The sequence below is a fragment of the Lathyrus oleraceus genome, chromosome 1, assembly GCF_024323335.1.
Source record: "Lathyrus oleraceus cultivar Zhongwan6 chromosome 1, CAAS_Psat_ZW6_1.0, whole genome shotgun sequence".
NCBI classification, from domain to species: domain Eukaryota; kingdom Viridiplantae; phylum Streptophyta; class Magnoliopsida; order Fabales; family Fabaceae; genus Lathyrus; species Lathyrus oleraceus.
In genome coordinates this window covers 330243042-330254021 of record NC_066579.1, presented here as the reverse complement: position 1 = coordinate 330254021, position 10980 = coordinate 330243042, and positions in this window count along the sequence as shown.

Here is a 10980-nt window from a genome sequence, read left to right as displayed (position 1 = left end):
TCATGTCCTCCTTTTTTATTTATATGATGGTGATGAATGAACCAGTCCGGTGAGCCTCGCCTAAGAAGGTGACCGTAGGTCCAGCGCCGGTGGTGTACATTGTGATTACCATCTCTGCATCACGCTGACTCGTGTGTTTGGTGGAACGTGCGTTTTAGGTCACTTGGTCTGCCACCTCAATTAATGAGGGAGATCAAGTGGCTCACGTTTTTTCACATTTTCTGATTTTTGTTTTATTCCTTTTATTTTCATTAATTCATATTAATTTTAATATTGATCCAAAAAATATGAGAGTTTCACCAAAAAAATTCAAATAATTTCTTCTTTCATATTCTGAATTAAAATTATTTTTTGGATCATTATTAATATTTTTCATGATTTAATTGATTTTGTGATTATTTTTAATTGTTTAAAAATACTTTTAAGTCTTTAAAAATTCTGAAATTTTTTTCCAAGGTCCTTTGACCTTGTTTGACCTATGATAAATCTCATGGCCATTTCTTTGGTGTTTTGATGAGGTTTTAGGAATTTGACAAAGCATATTTAATTTGAATATGTTATTTTAGTCTTTTTAATTTGAATAAATGCCAAATAATTTTGTTGACCAATTGTAATGATTTGTTTGAGTTTAACTTGTGTTGTTGGGCCTTGGTCAAGGTTGATTTGACCTTGTCAAGTTAATATCATTGGATTTAGGGGATTGATGGAATGTACATTCCATCTCCCAAATGAATGAATGATATTAATTTGGTAAAAGTCCTCCTTTAACCAATTTGAGTTTTGATCCATTCCCCTCCCTCTTCATTTCATTCCCCTTCTTTATGCATCTATTTCATTTGGCTTATGATGTCTCAAAGTCCTAAGGCTAGTTGATTGAAAAATCAACATAAGTATGGATGAGATTAGGCCACCTGTTTTGCATATTCTTTTTGTGTGTGGTATGTTTCATGAGCGTAGTCCATTATACTATGTCCCTAACATGCATTAACACCAAAATTCTATTGCCCGACCTCAAATAGTTGTGACTTCTACATAAGTCCAATTACGTTTGCTTATCATAGCGCTAAATTTATGACATAAAAGGCATAGCATTCTAGTTAATGAGATTGTAAGTCTCCCCTCTTTCATGGTATTGTGTGGAAACTTGGCCTTTTTTCCTTCCTTTGGAAGATGTCTTGGCTCAAGGATCCATGCTTGTGATAAGTGGGTTGAGTATTCTCCAAAGAATGTCTTAAAATGAAAAGCAAAAGAAAAACAATACTAACGTCTATCTCAGTAACAACTAACTTTTAATTTCAAGCCACTTACTTTAATATCATTTAATTTTAGTCTTTATTCATTTGCCATTATTCATACCATTCTAATTGTTTATGTTAATGCAATTTTTACTTTGTTCATTTGGACCATATTGTATGATGTATCTTGTTTGTGTGGTCTTTGACCATTAATGTACATAATAACAACAAAAACCTTAAAAAAAACCATTGTGTGGACTGTTGGCTTGATCTTGGACAAATGGACTTAGAACTTAGGTAACATTCCTATGCTAAAGGACTTGGCCAATGCCAACTTTCTATGGAACCAAGTGCCTGCAATTTGAAACTTCATCTGATACATCATTCAAGATCCCTCTGAGTTCATCTGTAACATGATCATTGTGAAGCTATTATTTTGAACCTGTGACTTGTGGAATTCATCTGTTACATGGGCTAATCTGAAGAAGATCATGGAGTGGCTAAAGCTTGGATGTGGCTATCTTTATTTGATGCCTTTGCTCTTCAAGATAATATAATTATGCATTTGTGTGTTGCTTGATTCTAAATGTCCAAGGGAATTCTGGGTTTCTATTGACATTCTTGCTTATTGGATTGCTACCCGTTGGTCAGATCTTTTCAACTCTTAACTTTTAATTTTGTACATAGGATTAGTCTCTTCATCTTCCCCCCATTTCTTTAATTTCAAAATCTCTCCCTCCCTTTTCAAAATCTTCTTTGATTGAACTTATTTTGTTCTAAACTTTGACCACTTTGCAAAAAGATAGAAACCTTGGCCTTATGCCATTGCATTTTTAAACTTCTTTTCTTGAATCAAATTTGTAAATAAACTTAACTATACTTGACTTAAACTTTCAGAAAAGCCAACAAGAACAAACTCATTCAAACCATTTTCAGGCCTTTGTGCCTTTCAAACTTAATTTTTGTTAAAAGCAATGCATCCACTTTGAAATTTGTATCACGAACTACGAGGTTTTGATCCCTCATTTTTATGTTGGTACGTAGGCACAAGTCCGAAGGTCTTGTCAAACACAAAAATATAATTAATTGAATTCTTTTCTCATCCCTCCATTCTATTTGTTTGTAAACATCATTTTTGTACCAAATACATATGCACACAAAAAGGGCTCCCTAGGAGTACCTAAGACACTTTGGGTGCTAACACCTTCCCTCTGTGTAACCAACCCCCTTACTTGTAATCTCTGACATTTTATTAGTTTTGATTTGAAAACTTCTTACTTTTGGGTTTTGTTCGTACTTTTTCCCTTTTCCCTTGGAAACAATAAAAGCGCAGTGGCGACTCTTGTTATTTGATCTCTAGCTTATCCATAGCTTGATGATCATGAATTTACCGCTACAGGATTCCCAATCAAGAAGATTCTAATGGCGTTAACATCAACGAAACTATCAATTCTAGGGAACAAAGCCAACCCATAGATGAGCAACACAAAGATAGCTTCAAAAGCATCCACACTACCGGCTTGGGCAAAGGCAATAGCTTCCTTAATGAGGAACTCAAAAGTTAACCCGAACACTCCTCCTTTCTTAACCCAATGAGCCTCAATCTCAAAATTCTTCAGATGAAGAGCTTCAGCTATAAGATGATATCTGGGAATCTCTTCCAATCCACTAAAAGACACTTTGCTAGGGACGGGTATTCCCAAGAGATGGGCATACTCCTCCAACGTAGGCACAAGCTAATAATCAGGGAAAGTGAAGAAATGGTAGGGAGGGTCATAAAACTAAACCAACACACTCAAGAGTCCTTCAATCACATCAGTCGATAACACAGATAGAAGCTTCCCATGACGTTGTTTGAAATCCAAGGGATCTAATACAAAGGATGATAGCTTCCTTAGCTCTTTCAAATCAGGACATATGAAATTGTACTTCTTAGTGTTCCTTTGTCCACAATCCATGGTCTAAAAATATTTGCAAATAAAACCTCAGTTCCTTGAAGTTATTTTTTCGTGTGATGAATGTCATGATGTGCATGAATGCATGAATGCATGAATGCAACGATCACAAATAAGGGATCACACACAAGGAAAACAAACAAAGGTCAAAGGATGAATCAAGTCATTGTCAAGATCAATCATCCATTTTGGTGGAGTATGGTTTTCACCTTATCAACATCCAAGTTCCATTGATATTGACAAGACTTGATCGGACCAACCGAGAATCAAAGGGTTTGTTGTGAGTCATGAGCATGGAGTCAGGTTAAGAACCATCCCAAATGAGTGTACTAAGGATAAAAACCCGTAGATCATGTTCTAAAAAGTTCCCAGAGTCTTAATCACATCTATCAGATATTATAGGTTAGGATGACTGACTCATCAACCCATAATATTCTCAAGAGGAACTCGTCTGAGTGTAGTATCGTGTAACAACTGTTATCAAGTCTTCACCTGAACAGTCTTTGCACTACGTCCTAAATAGGCCAAGATGGGTTAAATGTTCTACGGTCCTCAGCTTCTCGGACCCAAATCAGAGAAAGTAATGCCTAACCACAAATAACTTGTGTGAAATTAATAACTCCAAATAGATCTCCACTGAGTAGATGGGTCTCAAGCCAACTTGTCAAGGACTACTCCACACAAGTCGAACATGACTATATCATCACCATATCTTAATTGCACTCAAGTTCGGGTTAGAACTTATCTCACCACTCAGAGATCACCAAGCATAACAAGCACATTATATCATACAAAAAAATATACATACATCAAATATACAATTATATACACACAAAAAAGTAGGCTAAACCCACTGGAGACTACTCCCCAGCAGAGTCGCCGCTTAATTTATGTAGCGGTAAATTCATGATCATTAAGCTATGGATAAACTTAACGTCAATTAAACCAGGGCCGCCACCGCGCTTTTATTGTTTCCAAGGGAAAAGGGAAAAGTACGAAAAAAAAACCCAAAGATAAGAAGTTTTCAAATCAAAACTAATAAAATTCCAGAGATTACAGGTAAGGCGGTTGGTTATACAGAGGGAAGGTGTTAGCATCCAAAATGTCCTAGGTACTCCTAGGGAGCCCTTTTTTGTGTGTACGTGTGTTTTGGTATAAAATGATGTTTACAATAAATAAAATGTGGGGATGAGAAAAGAATCTATTAATTATATTTTTATGTTTGACAAGACCTTCAGACTTGTGCCTACGTACCAACATAAAATGAGGGATCAAAACCTCGTAGTTCGTGGTAACAATTTCAAAGTGAATGAGTTGTTTTTAACAAAAGTTGAAGTTTAACAAAGGCACAAAAGGCCTAAAAAGGTTTGAATGAGTGTTAGTTATTTTTGTCTTTTGAAATTTTAAGTCATGTATAATTAAGTTTATTTACAAATTGGATTAAGAAAAGAGTTTGAAAGTACAATGGCATAAGGCCAAAGTTTCTAATTTTGTAACCAAGTCATAGTTTAGAAAAACACAAGCAAAGAAGATTTTTTAAAAGTTGGGAGAGATTTTAAATTAAAGAAGTGGGAGGAGATGAAGAGACTAATCCTAAGCAAAAAATAAAAGTTAAGAGTTGAAAAGATATGACCAATGGGATGCAATCCAATAGACAAGAATGTCATATAGAAACCCAGTTTCCCTTGGACTTTAGAATCAAGAAATATCAATACACACAATAGAAAGGTGAAGAACAAGGCATCAAATAAATATAGCCACATCCAAGCTTAGCAACTCCATGATCTTTTTCATAAACTCCCATGTATCAGATGACATACTCCTTGAATGGCCCAGAGATAGGCATTAGACATAGATTCAAAGTAACAACTTCATCAAGACCATGTAGCAGATGAACTCAAAAGGGATCTCAATACTTGCATCAGATGAAAGTTCAATTCCCAATTACTGGCTTCAGAAAAGTTGGCATTGGCCAAGTCCTTTTGCATAGGGAGTGTTGCCTAATCCTAAGTCCAATGTCTCAGATCAAATCCCACAATCCACACAAATCCTTTTTTTAGAGTTTTTGTTGTTATTATGTACATTAAGGTCAAAAGACCATAAACACAAACAAAATATACAAACAGGTAGATACAATCACAATATAATCACAAGATATGGCTCAAGTGAGCAAAGTGAAAAATGGCATTAAAGTAAACAAGTTAAATGGTATGAATAATGACAAATGAATAAAGACTTGAATTTAAAGTGCAAAAGGTAAATTACTTGAAATTAAAAGTTAGTTAAATGTTAGTTGATTAGAAGTTAGTATTGCTTTTGCTTTTCAATTTTTTAAGTCATTATCTAGAGAACACTCAACCCTCTATTCACAAGCATGGATCCTTGAACCAAGACATCTTCCAAAGGAAGGAAAAAAGGCCAAGTTATAGCGGGAAATTCATGATGACCAAGCTATGGACAAGCTAGAGGTCAATTAACAAGAGTCGCCATGACGCTTTTATTATTTCCAAGGGAAAAGGGGAAAAGTACAAACAAAACCCAATAAGTAAGATGTTTTTAAATAAAAACTAATAAAAGTCAGATATCATAGGTAAGGGGGTTGGTTACATAGAGGGAAGGTGTTAGCACCCAAAGTGTCCTAGGTACTCTTAGGGAGCCCTTTTTGTGTGCATATGTATTTTGTACAAAGTGATGTTTACAAATAAATAGAATGGGGGGATGAGAAAAGAATTCATTAATTATATTTTTGTGTTTGGCAAGACCTTCGGTCTTGTGCCTACGTACCAACATAAAAATGAGGGATCAAAACCTTGTAGTTCGTGCTACAAATTTCAAAGTGAGTATGTTGGTTTTAACAAAAATTAAGCTTGAAAGGCACAAAGGCCTAAAAGGGTTTGAATGAGTTAGTTCTTTTTTGGATTTTTGAAAGTTTAAGTCAAGTATAATTAAGTTCATTTACAAGTTTGATTTAAGAAGATAAGTTTGAAAATGCAATGGCATAAGGCCAAAGTTTCTATCTATTTTGAAAGTGGTCAAAGTTTAGAACAAAAAGAGTTCACACAAAGAAGTTTTTGAAAATAGAGGGAGAGATTTTGAAATTTAAGAAATGGGGGAGAAGATGAAGAGACTACCCTATGCACAAAATTAAAAGTTTAAAGTTGAAAAGATCTGACCAAATGGGTAGCAATTCAATAGACAAGTATGTCAATAGAAACCTAGAATTCCCTTGGACTTTTAGAATCAAGAAACACACAAATGCACAATTATATAAATCTTGAAGAGAAAAAGGCATCAAATAAATATGGCCTCATCAAAGCTTACCCACTTCATGATCTTCTTTTAAATAGCCCATGTAGCAGATGACTTCCACAAGTCACAGGTTCAATATAACAGCTTAACAATGATCAATGTTGTAGATGAACTGGAGAGATCTTGAATGATGTATCAGACGAACTTCGAATTGCAAGCACTTGGTTCTTTAACAAATTGGCATTGGCCAAGTTCATTAGCAAAGGAATGTTGCCTAAGTTCTAAGTCCAATTGGGCAAGATCAAACCAATAGTCCACTCAAAAGTCTTTTTAGGGTTTTTGTTGTTATTATGTACATTAATGGTCAAGGACCACACAAACAAACAAGGCAACACAAGCAAAATAATATCACACAATATGGTCCAAATGGACAAAGTGAAAATTACATTAACATAAACAATTAGAATGATATGTATAATGGAAAATGATAATAGAGTGCTAAAAGTAAATTGAATTAAAAGTAAAGACTTGAAGTTAAAAGTTAAAGGTTAGTAAGTTAGTAGTCAGTTTTGTTTTTCTTTTGATTTCAATACACTCTTTGGAGAACACTCAACCCACTTGCCACAAGCATGGATCCTTGAACCAAAACATCTTCCAAAGGAAGGAAAGAAGGCCAAATTTCCACACAATACCATGGAAGAGGGGATACTTACAATCTCACTAACTAGAATGCTTATGCCTTTTGTGTCACAAATTTAGCGCTATGTTAAGTAATCATAATTGGACTTATGTAGAAGTCATAACTATTTGAGGTCGGGCAATAGACTTTTGGTGTTAATGCATGTTGGAGACATAGTATTATGAACTATGCTCATTAGACATACCACACACAAAAAATATGCAAAAGGTGTGGCCTAATCTCATCCATACTCATGTTAATCTTTCAATTAACTAGCATTAGGACTTTGAGATGTCATTGGCCAAATGAAAATGAATGGACGAAGAAGGGGAATTATTAGAAGAGGGAAAGGGATGAATGAGATCACAAATTGGTCAAAGGAGGACTTTTACCAAATTAATATCATTCATTCATTTTGGGAGATGGAATGTACATTCCATCAATCCCCTAAATCCAATGATATTAACTTGACAAAGTCAAATCAACCTTGACCAAGGCCCAAAACAAACAATTAAACTCAATTAAGTCAATACAAATGGTCAACACAATTAAAATGACATTTATTCAATTAAAAATATTAAAATAGTGTATTAAATTCAAATATGTTTTGTCCAAATCCTAGAATCTCATTAAAACACCAAATAAATGGCCATGAGATTTATCATAGGCCAAACAATGTCAAAGGACCTTAGAGAAAAAAATTCATAATTTTTGGACACTTCAAAATATTTTTAAACAATTAAAAACAAATGCAAAATCAATTAATTCATGAAAAATATTAATAATGATCCAAAAAATAATTTTAATTCAGAATATGAAAGAGAAAAATATTTGGAAATTTTTGGTGAAAGTCCCATATTTTCTGGATCAATATTGAATTTAATATGAATTATTGAACAAAAGGCAATTAAAATAAAATTCAAAAATATCCAAAAATACGTGGACCATCAGATCTCCCATTAATTGAGGTGGCAGATCTGATGATCCAAAACACGCGTTCCATGTACACCTAAGTCAACTGCGTGGCAAATGGAGTAATCACAAGGAACGATTAAGATTAAAACGTGAGACATGGATCATGTGGCTCAGACTCCAGACACATCAACACCGGAGCCAGAGCTTCGGTTGTCTTCTCCGGTGAGTTCCACCAGACTGGTCGAGATAAACCATCACCAAAATAACAAACAGGGACATGATCTTAAAGGAAAAACATCATTGAGAACGAATATGACCTCCAATTCCTCCAATTTCAAATATATTAAGAGATATATGGAATTGAAAAATAAGATGCATGATCTGAGTTGCTTCGATTTGGTCTCAAAGAAACTCAATCTTCTTGCTTACATTGGTAGGACTTCAGACAACTCAAGAATCAATGGAATTGAGCAATAAATTGAGAGAATCGAAGAGTTTAAAATTTCTGCAAATTACCTTCAATGGAGGTCTAAACTTGATGGATCTTGATCTAAATTGTGCTTGGCTTCACTTCAATTACTTGCAGGAAAGGAATGGAAAGGTTTAGAAGCAATGGACTCCTGGAGAATTGAATTCCAAAACAGTGGAGATTCAAGTTCAAATTCAAATGAAATTATCAGGGTTATCCTATGAGAGTGAAGGGTTTTCAATGGAGATTCAAAGCTGGCGCAATGTGTGTGTGATTTCTGAGCAAATGCAGTTGTATTTATAGCCAAATCCATGTGATATTTTCACACTCTTTTCAACCTTACAAATTTGGCAAATGATGATAGCATGGTGCATAGGCACGCATAGGCCCATGAAATGATAGCTTGAAGTCCAAAATGAATGATAAGATGTGTTGAAGCAAGCTTGGAATGCAAGGCAATTGAACATTGATGCTTGAAGTTGGATCCATGCCAAATGACATCAGTCTCTTTAAGCCATGCGTAGCCTATGAATTTCTCATCCAAAATGAATGAATTTGAGCTCTTAGGAAAGGTGAGATCAAGAGGAACAACTTTGATTTTGAACACTTTTTCATTTGGAGCTTTGAACTTGGAGACTTTTGAGGTGGAAGTTTGAAAAAATTTGGCATATCAAAATTTTTCTAAGTGTCAAGCCATATGTCTCAATATTCCACCTTACTTATCTTTTTATGGGAGCTTCAAATGAGAAAAGTGTCTTCATAAAAGTTGTAGATCTCTCAAAGACATTAAAAATGGTTACCAATTTCATGTCATTTGGATTTGAAATGATAGAGTTATGCATTTTTGAAGTTTGGAAAAATCACTTGATCAATGGTAAATGTCAAAAGTGACCTATAATGTAGCCTCATATCCCATGCTCAAAAAAGTTGAATTAGCTCCCACTCCAAACATAAAATTTTAAGTAGACTCATTGAATTTGATTTTGAAACTTGCAAATCTTTCATCTCATAAAAATTGAGCAAGTTATGGCCTTGGTAAGTTGGCTTTCAAATTAGGGTTTAGACAAAATGACCTATAATGTTTCAACATAGAAACTGATTTTCCAAGCAAAACTAGCTCTAGGTCTCAACATTAAAGTTGTTTGTAATGTCATTTAGAGTAAGTTTTCTCTTTTAATCATTTTAATATGGTGAAAATTGTAGGAGATAGGGTCTAGGGAGACCCAGTTTTGATCAGATGAATTCATCTGGCCAACCACCATCAACCAACTTGTTAACTTCCAAATCTCTTAACTTTCTTGGATCATGGTAGATATTATATTCATAATATGATGAATTTTGAAGTTTCCCTTGAGAAAGTTGATCAATTGGTGAGATAGCTTGTTGGAGAAGTTACTTAAGATACCCAGTCAAACTAGGGTTTCCAAGGCAAATCACTCTCAAACTCTTGAAAAAAAATTGATCAATATATCATGTAGAGATAATTGGGACTCATATATTATATTCATAACCATTCTTGAATCAATTCTTGGTTGTGCACTTTGTTCATGAGGGTCTCAAACCCTAGATGTGAACTTGATGAATCAAATGAGATCATGTCCTACCTACAAAAGAGTTAGATAGATGCAAAGACATATTTTTGATATTTTGGTTAGTAGAAATGATAATATACAAGTATGATATAATCACAAAATGCTTGGTAATCTCTCCCAAAACAAACCCAATGAAGAAAAGGGTAAGGAGGATGCCAAGACATGATCCCAATGCTAATGCTTATGATGAAATTGCATGAGGGATCTTAGGGTCAAAATTGGGATCTTACACAAGTTTCCACACAATACCATGAAAGGGGGGAGACTTATAATCTCACTTACTAGAATGCTATGCTTTTTTGAGTCAAAATTTAGCGTTATGTTAAGCAATCGTGATTGGACTTATGTAGAAGTCACAACTATTTGAGGTCGGGCAATAGAAATTTTAGTGTTAATGCATGTTAGAGACATGGTATTATGAACCATACTCCTAAAACATACCACACTTAAAAGAAAATGACAAAAGCGGTGAACCTAATCTCATCCATACTTATGATGATTTTGCAATCAACTAGCCTTAGGATATAGAGATATCATAGGTCAATGAAATGGATAGGGATAGAATGGGATTAAGATGAAGAGGGAGGGGGAATGAGATCAACACAAATTTGTCAAAAGAGGACTTTTATCAAATTAAAATCACTCATTCATTTTGGAAGATAAAATGTATATTTCATCAATCCCCTAAATTTAAGGATTTTAATCCAACAAAGTCAAATCAACCTTGACCAAGGCCCAACAACAAAAGTCTAACTCAATAAGTCAACACAAATAGCTCAACACAAATTATTTGCAATTAAACCATTAAAAATCAATTAAAAAATGCATTAAATTAAATTATGGTGGGTCAAAATCCTAAAACCTCATCAAAACACCAAATAAATGG